We start from the raw sequence: 13,457 nt of genomic DNA on the forward strand, positions 1-13,457 counted from the left end.
AACATACCATGCTCATGGATAGGAAGAATCAATATCGTGAAAATGGCCATACTGCCCAAGATTATTTATAGATTCAATGCCAACCCCATCAAGCTACCAATGAGTTTCTTCACAGAATTGGAAAAAACGGCTTTATCGTTCATATGGAACCAAAAAAGACCCCACATTGCCAAGACAATCCTAAGTCAAAAGAACAAAGCTGGAGGCATCATGCTACCTGACTTCAAACTATACTACAAGGCTACAGTAACCAAAACAGTATGGTACTGGTACCAAAACAGAGATATAGACCAATGGAACAGAACAGAGCCCTCAGAAATAATACCACACATCCACAGCCATCTGATCTTTGACAAACCTGACAAAAACAAGAAATGGGGAAAGGATTCCCTATTTAATAAATGGTGCTGGGAAAATTGGCTAGCCATAAGTAGAAAGCTGAAACTGGATCCTTTCCTTACTCCTTATACGAAAATTAATTCAAGATGGATTAGAGACTTAAATGTTAGACCTAATACCATAAAAACCCTAAAAGAAAACCTAGGTAATACCATTCAGGACATAGGCATGGGCAAAGACTTCATGTCTAAAACACCAAAAGCAACAGCAACAAAAGCCAAAATTGACAAATGGGATCTAATTCAACTAAAGAGCTTCTGCACAGCAAAAGAAACTAGCATCAGAGTGAACAGGCAACCTACAGAATGGGAGAAAATTTTTGCAATCTACTCATCTGTCAAAGGGCTAATATCCAGAACTTACAAAGAACTCAAACAAATTTATAAGAAAAATAGAAACAACCCCATCAAAAAGTGGACAAAGGATATGAACAGACATTTCTCAAAAGAAGACATTCATACAGCCAACAGACACATGAAAAAATGCTCGTCATCACTGGACATCAGAGAAATGTAAATCAAAACCACAATGAGATACCATCTCACACCAGTTAGAATGGCAATCATTAAAAAGTCAGGAAACAACAGGTGCTGGAGAGGATGTGGAGAAATAGGAACACTTTTACACTGTTGGTGGGATTGTAAACTAGTTCAACCATTGTGGAAGACAGTGTGGCAATTCCGCAAGGATCTAAAAGTACCATATGGCCCAGCTATCCCATTACTGGGTATATACCCAAAGGATTATAAATCATGCTGCTATAAAGACACATGCACACATGTGTTCATTGCGGCACTATTCACAATAGCAAAGACTTGGAATCAACCGAAATGTCCATCAGTGACAGACTAGATTAAGAAAATGTGGCACATATACACCATGGAATATTATGCTGCCATAAAAACGGATGAGTTTGTGTCCTTTGTAGGGCATTAGACCATCATTGTCAGCAAACTATCGCAAGAACAGAAAACCAAACACCACATGTTCTCACTCATAGGTGGGAACTGAACAATGAGATCACTTGGACTCGGGAAGGGGAACATCACACACTAGGGCCTATTATGGGGCAGGGGAGCAGGGAGGGATTGCACTGGTAGTTATACCTGATGTAAATGACAAGTTGATGGGTGCTGACGAGTTGATGGGTGCAGCACACCAACATGGTACAAGTATGCATATGTAACAAACCCGCACGTTGTGCACATGTATAAAATATATATATATAAAAGAATTATGTATTTTGTATATATATGTGTATACATACATATACATATACACATAAAACTATGTAATATGTATATACACACACATAAAATTATGCACTTTATATACACTTTGTTGTATGTGAATTATGCCTCATTAAAGCCTTTTAAAGAACTACTATCCTAAAAGAAGGTATCAAATGGCTAATATTTCCAATTCATATCTTAGTACCAAGTGTAAACATTAAACCCACACATAGTCTTTCTTTGCTATAGTATCCATGCAGCCATGTGAAACAGTTGTGGCTAACGTGATGTTTGCTTTCCTAATAAAAATGAAATATATCATAACAGAACAGCCCTTCCCTCTGGTCCTTTCTTTCACTTTGAAATTAAACACGATATATGGGAGTATAGCAGCCAAGTACCCACAAACAAAAGTTAAAAAACATTTTTAGAAAGTTTTATTCAGAGAACGACTTTTTAAAAATTGAAGAGTCACTGGCCCTAACAAGCAAACCAATGCCAGACACTGCCTACCACCGTAGATGATGTTTCTAACATGACCAAAATAAAGCTCAATTGCTTATATAGGTTTGTCAGGTTTCTTTTATTTGCAGCTAAATGAATTCTTGCACACACTTCCCATATTTCCAAAGAGGACATAACTCTGTTCTAACCTTCTTGACTTACTATTGCATTCATAACCTCCTCCCCATCTCTAGTAGAATCTTACTCCCCTGATTCTGAACTTTCCTTGCCCTTTTCTCAAAAAGTCTTAAATGTCAAAGTCTTTCTGGAAAATGTTGGTATTCTTTCACCAAACCATAAAAGCTTAAAAGTAACTTACTAGCTAATAACTACAAGAAATATGCTTAACAACATTACCCACCAGGGAAATACAAAGGAGACCACAGTGGGATACCACCTCACATCCTCTAACAATGGCGATAATCGAAGACAGGTAGATTCTTTTTGATGTAGAAAATGTGACCCTCAGCCAGGCACGGTGGCTCACGCTTGTAATCCCAGCATTTTGCGAGGCCAGGGTGAGCGGATCACCTGAGGTCAGGAGTTTGAAACCAGCCCGGGTAACATGGTGAAACCTCCTCTCTACTAAAAATACAAAAATTAGCCGGGCATGGTGGCACACACCTGTAGTCCCAGCTGCTTGGGAGGCTGAGGTAAGTGTATCATTTGAACCCAGGAGGCAGAGTTTGCAGTGAGCTGAGATCGTGTCACTGAGCTCCAGCCTGGGCGACTGACCAAGACTCTGTCTAAAAAAAAAAGAAGAAAATGGGACCCTCATACACTGCTTGTGGGAATGCAAAGTGGTGCAGGTCCTTTGACAGACAGCCTGACAGCCCCTTAAAATGTCAAATAGGGTTTCCATATGACCCAGCAATTGCACTCCTACACAGACACTCAAGTGAAAATATATGTCCACACAAAAACTTGTACACAAATATTCATGCCAGCATTACTCATAAAAGCCCCAAATAAAAACAACTCAAATGTCAATCAGCTGATGAATGGATAAATAAATGCATTATATTTATATAATGGAATATTATTAAGCTGTGAAAAAGAATTAAGTCCTGATACCTGTTAAAACATATGAACCATGACATTATGCTAACTGAAAGAAGTCCAAAAGACACCATAATGTATTATCCAACTTGTATGAAATTTTACAACAGGCATATTTGTAGAGATATACAGTAGAAGTGATTGCCAGGGGCTGGAAGGAGGAGGAAAATGGGGAGTGATTGCCAATGAATATGATTTTCTTTTAGGGGTAATAAAAGTGTTCTCAAATTGATTCTGGTGATGATGGTATGACTATCAATACGCTAAAAGTCATTAAACAGTATAATTTTTATTATGAAAAATAGCTTTATTTGTACAAATTTAAGGGGTACAAGTTACATGGACATATAGTAGTGACACGGACATATTACATAGTGGCAAAGTCTTGGCTTTTAGTGTAACCATTATCTAAATAGTATACATTGTGCCCACTAAGTTATCATTCCTCACCTCTCTCCTCCCCTTCAAAGTCACCAATGACTATTTTTCCACACTCTATGTTCCAATGTACACATTATTTAGCTTTTACTTATAATTGTGGGAACATGCAGTATTTGACTTTCTGCTTGAGTTGTTTCACTTAAGATAATGCCCTCCATTTCCATCCATGTACACTTTTAAAATGAGTGAATTGTATTGTATATGAATTAAATCTCAATAAACATTATATTTTTTAAAAGTAATTCAACATTCTTAGCAGAAAGGGTTTGGTTTATCTCCCTTACCAGGACCTACATCACTAAGTAGGTTTGCGTGTTTTCAATCATCTTCCTGTGGTAAGTTTTGCAAAAGAACCACTACCAGGAAATGTTCAAAAAGCGGAGCTCAGAATCAAGTGCAGAATTCTGCATGGCTTGGTGAGCCATGGCAGAAAACCACTTACCACTTACTATTTTGGTTTGATGATATGTAAATCATGGCCATGCCATAGGGATAAAGACAAATAAAAGTATCCCACATTTGTATCATGCTTATAACACAGACTTTGGAGCAAATGATCTCAAAGGTCTCTTTCAGCTCTAAAATTTCACTAGTTTATATAGCCATTTGCTCTCACAGCAACCCCAAGGAAAAAGCAGGCTTATATTATTATGTGATTATTGTCATTTAACAGATGATGAATCTACTGAAAAATTTAGACATTATGTTTACTCAATAAATATAAGGAAATCATGCATTTATACTGGAAGTTAATTTCTGGGCAATCCTATGGTTAAAGTATATAATGTAGAAGCTAGTGAAAGGGTCAAGATACACACACACACGCACACATACACATATATACACACATGCATATACAGATAGACACACAAAGACACACATAGACACATACACACATGCATATATACACACACATAGACACACATATACACAGGCACACATATATACACATACATATCTGTGCATATGTATGACTATGCACATGTGTAGATATACATATATATTCTGGATAGAAATAAAAATTTGTTTAGCTAACTATCTAGAATGTTTTCTTAAGAATTGATCTTGAAAAACAGAAAATCACTCCTGTGCAGATTATTTTTAACAAGCATTAGAAGCCAAACATAAATTCACAATTTTCTTTTAAGTATCTCTTCATTTACAAGCCCATGCTTTACATTCATTGAGATTCCCCAAACCACAGCTCAATCAGCTCACAGTTCTTCTGTTTTTCTGGGTTTTTTTCCTAATAATTTAATCATGTCACAAAATAAAGTAGTCTTAACTCATCTTCGTCTGTTGTCTGTTTGTCTCTTTCTTTCTTTCCTCTGCTATTATAAATTCCTAACACCTTAGGTCTGACCTGCCTTTATAGACTCTCAATTGCCCCTCTATGAAATAATATAAAGCCCATTTCAGAGCATCTGGCAGGAGGCAGTGCTTTATAAAACTGCAGTATACGGTAGGGAAAATACATCCCTTTTAAAGTTTAAAGATTTTTCCACCTCTAAAAAACATACTCAGAGGAAAAAAAAGAAAAAGCTCCTTTTAAAATGCTTGCCTTGTAGCTTCATTAATATTCACAGCTTCTCTTACACTGCTGGTGACTTCCTGGATATCTAAGCATGCTTCTACTGTAAGGGGCACTTTTTCCCTAGTTTTCTCATGGACCTTTCAAATGGTAGATCAATATTCGCTTGTTGGGTTTCAGCCCTTGAAGACACCTAATTGCCTTTGATTCCTCTTTCCTAACTATTTTGTTTTATGGTGGCCTTCCTTTGAATTCTGCTTGCTGAGGGATCAGTCTGTGTTTCCTCACCACTCTTTTTTCTCCCATTCCTTGTGATCATGCGTTCTTTGTGCTGATGGAATGCTGGTGGCACAACTGTGAAATCAGCTTTTCCCAGGCTGCTGTTTGCCCGTTGGGTGACTTTGTGCAAATTAGAAAATAGTGCCCTTCCCCAAAGCAGATGCAGCTCTGTAGGTGCCCCGCCTAGTGAGCAGAATGAGAGAGGATTCCACACCCATCACTCCATCAAGCTGGTGCACCTGGGCAGAGCAATTCATAACCTCCAGAGAGCCACTGGGAGCAACCACCATCCAGATCACTCTTCTATTTAGCTATCCTTCACAAGCCATTTATAGCATCTTGCTCCATTCAACCAAGCTACCCTGATCCTGGATAGCATCTCCAACCTAACCCCTGTCCTCAGGGTACTTCTCTCGGTGTGTTCTCTGAATGGAGCTTTATTTCAGCAAGCAAACAGCAGTGCCTCTTGACCGAACCTGAATCAGTAACAGCTCTGGGTATACAAGGTGGTGGTTCAGTACCTATTTTCTCAGAATCTCTGAGCCTCAGGTTTCTTATCTGTAAAACCAGTGTAAAGACAACCATCTCAGTGTTGTAGGGAAGAAAAAGTGAGAAGCTGTACGTAAAGAATTTAGCCCAGTGCCTGGAGCATAAAGAGCTCTCAAAAATGGCAGTTGCTGTAAGTGTTGTGCATGTTATTTTTAAGAACACTTACTGATGGATAAACTGCCAAAGATCAGCAAGATATTTCCACCACTGAATTTGTTGCCATGATAAGGCATTTTGCCTCACTAGTATGATATCTTGCAAAGCTGAAATTCTTGTAGCCCAAAGAGCAACTGTAAATGAATACAAAAGACTCCAACTCAACAGACCTATAAACTTTAAATTCAAGCTTCTTTCCAGAGAAATCCGACATTCATAATATAGAAGACTCAGAAAGGATATTTACCTTAATTCTCTAACACGCAAATTCTAGGCAAGAATTTAGTTATTTATTTTTTTCTTAGATGTAGTCTCGCTCTGTCGCCAAGCTGGAGTACAGTGGCACAATCTCGGCTCCCTGCAACCTCCACCTCCAGGGTTCAAGAGATTCTCCTGCCTCAGCCTCCCAAGTAGGTGGGATTACAGGTGTGCGACACCACGCTCGGTTAATTTTTGTATTTTGTATTTTTAGTTTCACCATGTTGGTCAGGCTGGTCTCAAACTCCTGACCTCGTGATTCACTCGCCTTGGCCTTCCAAAGTGCTGGGATTACAGACATCAGCCACTGCGCCTGGCCATTTCTTAAAATTTTTAATGAATCATTTGTTGAACAACTACTTTGTGCTGGACATTGTTCTGTAGCTCCTATATACACTGTCTCATTTAAATCTCCCCAAAACCTTGAACACTGAGCATCATTATCTACATTGTAGAGGTAATAAAACTGAGACTTAGAGGGGCTTGCCTTGACCAAGGTCATCAAGCTAATGAGTCTCATTAGAATTCAGGTTTTATGACTCTTAAATAATTTTTTACTATTACACCACTCCAATTTCCATTTCCATGAAATCCTGATTATCCAGGCAATACAGGGTGCTAAGAGAGGAGTCCCCAGGGGATGAGAGGGTTGGCATTAACATTTCTGAGTGGAGAAGCAGGTTGCTAATGGAAATATTGGCTAAATAAGGCATGCTGGAATGGTGGTAACTGGCTTGGACACCTACCAAATGAGGCTCAGGATTCTGCTGGGGAGGGAGGGTCCACCCTAGAATGCTTGAAACTATAGAAGATGCCCTTGGGGCACTGTAGCCTTGATCAGGTACCTGAAGGGGCAATAACAACATAGTGCCTTTGTCCAGAGTAATGACAAGGCTCTGATGAAGCTATAAGTTCTTAGAGATCTGCCCAGACTAGCTTCTGTGAAGGCGACATCCAGTTTGTTTTGAAAAAGATGCCATAGACCTTTACACAACATTTTTTTAACACACAAAGTTTTGCTATAGATTTGTTTTCTGATTATAAAAACATTTTATCTAACAACAAATACTGGATCCCAACATTTTCCCAGACTATGTTATACACCTAAATCTTGCCCACACCAGACCAGTCATGTTTTCAATTTTAATGGCAGTCTACTAACAGACCAAGAAAAGTATTTCACAGCTATGTCACTTAATTCCCTTAGTACAGAATCTGACATTATATGGTACTCAGTGAAGTATTTAATAAAAAATTTAGCACAATTTTTTTTAGGCAAGCTACTCAATAGTTGGCAAGAGAAATGTACACAGTGTACATTACCATTTCCTTACAAAAGCATAGCATCCTTTAACTTTCATCTACAATTCCGGGAAAGAATTCTATTCAAAGTCACTTGGCTGTTGGCTGTCTCTTTATTTTAACAGCAATGTTATTGGACTTTTAAAAGTATGTTTCTGGCATCAAAATATTATTTAATATCAGGGCAGGATTTCAAAGACTTCAATAGGCTATAGAGTTTTCCATGGGTGTGTGTGTGTGTGTGTTGGAGCGAAGACAACACCTGAACTGCAAGGCATTGTGTCCTGAGCATTGTTTCACACTGATTTCACATATTATTTTATTTAATCTTCACAACCTCTCTGACTGTAGATATTCTTATTCTCCTTGTATGGATGGAAACTAAAGCCGTTGCGGGCATTGTTCACCCAGGAAAGGGTAACTCATTAATTTCCTCTTCTCTCTTAAGTAACTGTACCATCAGGTGCACAAAGCTGTTGGTGCTGGGAAAGGCAGACAGCCCTCCACCTTTCTCAGTGGTTGTCGTGAATCCATTATCAAGTCCTGTTGCTTCAATCAAATGTTTGCTGCCCCTTGAACACAACCGCCTGGCTCACATTATTTCTTGCCTTGGCAAACAGTCCCATTCTAACTGGACTTTCTACCTCTTGAGCTTCTCCTCTCTAACTCATCCTCCATGCTTCTCTGAGTTATCTTTTTATGCCACAAATCTAATGATGTATTTCTTCTGTGTTTAAGCCTTGGATGGTTGCCTGTGAGCAGAATAATGACCCAACTCTTGTAAGCTTCACCTCCAGCCTTCACTGGCAACCCTCCTGTCACCAACCATTCGTTAAATGTGTTCACTTCCAGATGGGAATTTTCTGTCATAACTTATTTACCTATCCAATGCTCAATTCATCACATTTCTGTCCTCCTTTCAGTCTCCACTCCATAACACAGTACCTGCCACACCACTGATGCTCAAAAAGTAGCAATTTCTCCTCTTTTTACCTTCCTAATTTCAGTCCCAGGACCTTTTGCTCCCTAGCACTGGCCTATAGTCAAGTGAACAATGACAAATGTTCACTTACCTGGCTCCCTAGGCAGACAGAAATCCCTATCCAGGTTTTTCTTACCATCTTTCCATTTGTCTTATTGCCTGGCATAAAGTCTGGTACATCACAAATCTCTAATAAAGTTTCTGAATTAAATAAGGACTTCGGCAGAGAGGTTGCAAATCTTGAAGATTTTCAGACCTTGAATTTATTGGGTCACATTCTGGTAGTACTTGTGGAAAACTGCAGTTTTGGTAGTGGTCTATAACAATGTATCATCTCTTCAACACAGGACGACCCATTACATTAAAATCCTTTTGCTCCAAAAATGTTATTATTCTGTAAACTGGGGCCCCAAATATCAAGGGAGTTATATCACCTCGATTAGCATGAACAGCCTCTAATACTATATAGTGAGATTTTCACAAATGCCTCTGTTGGGTCCTCTGACTCTAAACCTTCCCCTTCCATTCCAAGTCTCTCTATAGAAAAGTTGCAAACAAAACTAAATCAACCATATGACACACTCATCACCCCCACCTTTGTTCCCTGCTGAGAATATTTATCTATTTTTCAACCCTGCAAAGATTTTCATCCTGAGTAATTTGCTTTGAAAGTAGCAATTGTGAGCATGGACTCTATTCATTCCGTTGATAGTGATAAGCTGACATAACGATCACATGTTTTGACCCGTGAGTCAAACCCACAGAGATGGAGCAACAGTCACCTGCAAAAAGATGTTAGTTAACCTGAGAGCATTTCAATAGGTTGTTTTCACATGTCTACACAGAAATCACTTTTGGTTTTGGGTTTTGACATGGGAGCAGGTTTCTTAGTATTGAGAATGGGGGGGCGGGGGACAGTTGGAAGAGGAGTCTAAAAAGTTGATATTCAGGAAAAATAATTCATTTTAAGAATGGGGCAGAGAATATAATCATCAGAATATGAAAATATTTGATTCTTCTATTTTTCTACTGATCACTAGACACTTTGAGGCTCCTTCTGGAAAACAAAGAAAAAACAAGAAATGAAAGAAAATGTAAGCCATGTTTATTAACTAGCAGATTCCTTAAAAGTGTATGATAAAAGTGAGGCAAAAGTAAATAATGTAAGTAAGATTTGGAGAGTTACCCGCTAATTCATCAATGCTCAAGAAGAAACTGGGGGACCACCCACTGATACTGTGACCCTCCCAACTTCAATAGATATCACCTATGAACAAACTCACATAGTACTTAATATGTACAAGGCACTGTTCTAAGCATTTTACATATATTAACTTGCTTAATCTTCATTATTACTCATATTTTACAGATGAGGAAATTGAGACACAGAAAAATTAGTGACTTGTCCAAGATCACACAGCAGCAATTAGGGGTTCAAATCCAGGCTCTCTGGCTCCAGAGTCTGTGCTCTCACCAATATATCACACTGCCTGAGTTCATATTTTGTGCTCAGCTTCGTGTTATGTAGTTTATAGCCACTATGGTACTTAATCTTTTCACTCATCGTGCAAGACGTTTTTGTTTGTTTGTTTGTTTGTTTGAGATGGAATCTCGCTCTGCCTCACCCAGGAGTGCAGTGGCGAGACCTTGATCTAGGCTTGAACCTCCACCTCCCGGGTTCAAGCGATTCTCCTGCCTCAGCCTCCCGAGTGGCTGGGACTACAGGCGTGCACCACTATGCCCAGCCAATTTTTGTATTTTTAGTAGAGATGAGGTTTCACCATGTTGGCCAGGTTGGTCTCGATCTCTTTACCTTGTGATCTGCCCACCTTGGCCTCCCAAAGTGCTGGGATTATAGGCATGAGCCACTGTGCCTGGCCCGCAGGACAGTTTCATATCTCTTTTGTACAGATGAGAATACTGAGGCTAGGTGAAGTTAAAAAAAAAAAAAAAATCTGCCAAAGGAAGACAGCTTAATAATGTGTCGTGTACATGACAGACCTGGCGCTCAGAATGGTTTATCTGACCACAATGCCTAGGCTCTAAACAACTACACAGTACTATAACCTTGGGTGAGGGAGTCAGTATCCACATCTATAAAATAGGTATAATGACAATGTTCCTAACTCACAGGGCCATTATAATGACTGAAAAAGATGAAAATCATTTTACAGGTTGCAAAGAAAAAAATCATTTATACAATTGTGAGGAGAAAGTAGAGTTAGCATAAAGAGAAAGTTAGTATCAAATGGCTGAGTTGAAGTATATTCATTAATTCATACAACAAATATTTTTGAACCCTTGCTATATATCAGGCAATTGGCTAGGTTCTGGGCACCCAATAGTGCCCAGAAACAACCAGCAGGGCTCCTGCTGCTTCAACTAAGGTTCCTTCTAGTATATAAAGAAAAGACAAGAAAGATTGATGAAATTCATGTCTATTAAATGACTAATCCCTTAAAAGTACATGATGGAATAATTCATCGTAATATAGTCGTATAACCTAATTATTGACATCTGAATCCTCCTCCAACCCAGAGATTTTCAAGCTTAGTTTTTAGCCTCATGACAAGAGATAATCCTAATATTTCTTTAATTCACCAAGACCACTAGCCTAGAATTCCCAGCCACTTTTCTATTGATTTTAGCAAATTCTAAATAATAGCCTCTATAATAATTACTGTTCACATTTCTTGATATTTCAGGGAAGGGCCACTACTTAAAGCTGAAATTGCTTCCTCCATCTGCACTCTGAATCCTATTTTCCCTGACCTGCTTCTCCCATATTCACTGCTCATCAAACCAATATGGAAATTCATTTCTTTTTTGTCACCTGACATCATTCCTATCCATTTCGGCTAACTTAAGCCTCTTTTCAACTAAAATTTAATCACTTCAGTTATTAACCCATATCTACTTTAAGCCATTTTAGTTTTTTCCTTTTACTCACAAATCTCTCCCATATACAGACTGGTTTTGCTAGATCCCTTCATTTCCTTAGGCACAGTCATCATTTCTTGCCAACTGCTTCTATCATCAATTTACTGAGACCTCACATGAGGCTACCAGTTTATTTGGTCCTACTAAAATGGTCTTCCTAGCCAGGCGCAGTGGTTCATACCTGTAATCCTAACACTTTCAGAGTCTGAGGCAAGAGGACTGCTTGAGGCCAGAAGTTCTAGACCAGTCTGGCACCCTGGTCAACATAGTGAGATTTCATCTTTAAAAAAAAAAAAAAAAAGGTCTGGATGCAGTATCTCATGCCTGTAATCCCAGCATTTTGGGAGGCTGAAGTGGGTTGATCACTTGAGGCCAGGAGCTTGAGACCAGCCTGGGCAACATGGCAAAACCCTGTCTCCAGTAAAAATACAAAAATTAGCCAGGCATAATGGCACACGCCTGTAATCCCAGCTACCTGGGAGGCCAAGGCATAAGAATTGCTTGAGTATGGGAGGCCCTGGTTTGCAGTGAGTCAAGATCGCACCACTGCATTCCAGCCTGGACGACAGAGCAAGATTCCATTTCAAAAAAAAAAAAAAAGATCTTCCTCAGTTCTCATACTCTACAACTTAACTTGTGAATTTTACATAGCCCTTTGTGAACATTTCCACTCCTTGGTTTCCCTAAGGCTGCATTAAGATGGAGAAGTGCTGGAGTCAGAAAGATTGGGGATCCAGGACTGACTCAGCCACTTCCTAACTGTATGACCTAATATCAGTTACTTAATGTTTCTAAGTCATGTTTTCTTCATCTGAAAAACAGAAACCTGTTCTCACTCATAAAATTGTTCTGAGAATTCAAAATCTATTGTATGTCAAGCCTGGAGAATAAGATCTCAGTAAGCATTAGCCATTATCATTATTCCTATTACTATGGCTCTGTAATGACTACAGCTACAATTGCTGCTGCTGCTAGTACTACGAAGGGGCATCTTCTGCCTCTTAAATCATTCCCCTTTCTCCTACACTGGTTCTTCTTCATTCCATCCTAACAGCAGGGATCTTTCATGATAAGCCCTCAGTCACCCACTCTCAGGGAATACATCTTTGCATCTACTATAAACTATTCAGTGCCACATGTGAATTGCTTTTAGAACACCTGCACTTCAGTTGGCTAGGTTGACATCACCACCAGTTCACCAATGTCAACAGCATAATCTCCTCCAGATATCATCAGTCTCTGCAAGATACCGTATCTCCCTTGGAGCCTCACACATGAAAGCTGGGAGTCCTTCAGGATCATATTCTTTTGCATTTCCCCATCACCAATTACCACACTTTTGGTGCTTTATCTTTGCCGTATTTTTCTGATTCTTCTCTCCTTTCACTCTGGCTTAAGCCGTTACTGCTTGCTGAATGATCAAGATTTTCTCGGGCCCTGTTCTCTTTTTTTTGGTGATACATTCACTACCAATGTCAGTCTAATGTAACTTTTATCATTTTGTGATCTGTTTAAAAATCTAAAACTATTTGCATTTGAATCAAGGCCAGACTCGTCACTTTGACATCAACTCACCCACCTTTCCTCTCTATCATTTTCTGTAGAAATGGCCAAATGGAGACTCCACTTCAGTCTGAGTCTTTATTTATTTGCCCCATAAATCATGTTCATTTCAGTCCTCATGGTTGAGCTTATTTTATTCTTCTCACCCAGATCCTTGTGTCCTTTTGAATAATCAAGTTTACACTTTCTCCAAAGTTCTCCATAAAGTCTACCATTGTGTATGCATGCGTGTGTGTCAGAAAGGGGAGGGGAGGACGGGAGA

At 39.1% G+C, this 13,457-nt stretch overlaps 1 protein-coding gene across 1 annotated transcript in view; it reads right to left on the reverse strand.

Annotated features, from left to right (window-relative positions):
- The window catches only part of SGCD (sarcoglycan delta), a 1,048,938-nt gene that overhangs the window by 921,755 nt on the left and 113,726 nt on the right, over positions 1-13,457 (reverse strand). The window contains exon 2 of the mRNA XM_033180496.1: positions 9,879-9,959. The gene's annotated coding sequence lies outside the window, so the exon portion shown is untranslated. The remainder of the gene's footprint in view (positions 1-9,878; positions 9,960-13,457) is intronic.

The sequence above is a fragment of the Trachypithecus francoisi genome, unplaced genomic scaffold (genome assembly GCF_009764315.1).
Source record: "Trachypithecus francoisi isolate TF-2019V2 unplaced genomic scaffold, Tfra_2.0 Lachesis_group2, whole genome shotgun sequence".
Lineage (NCBI taxonomy): Eukaryota > Metazoa > Chordata > Mammalia > Primates > Cercopithecidae > Trachypithecus > Trachypithecus francoisi.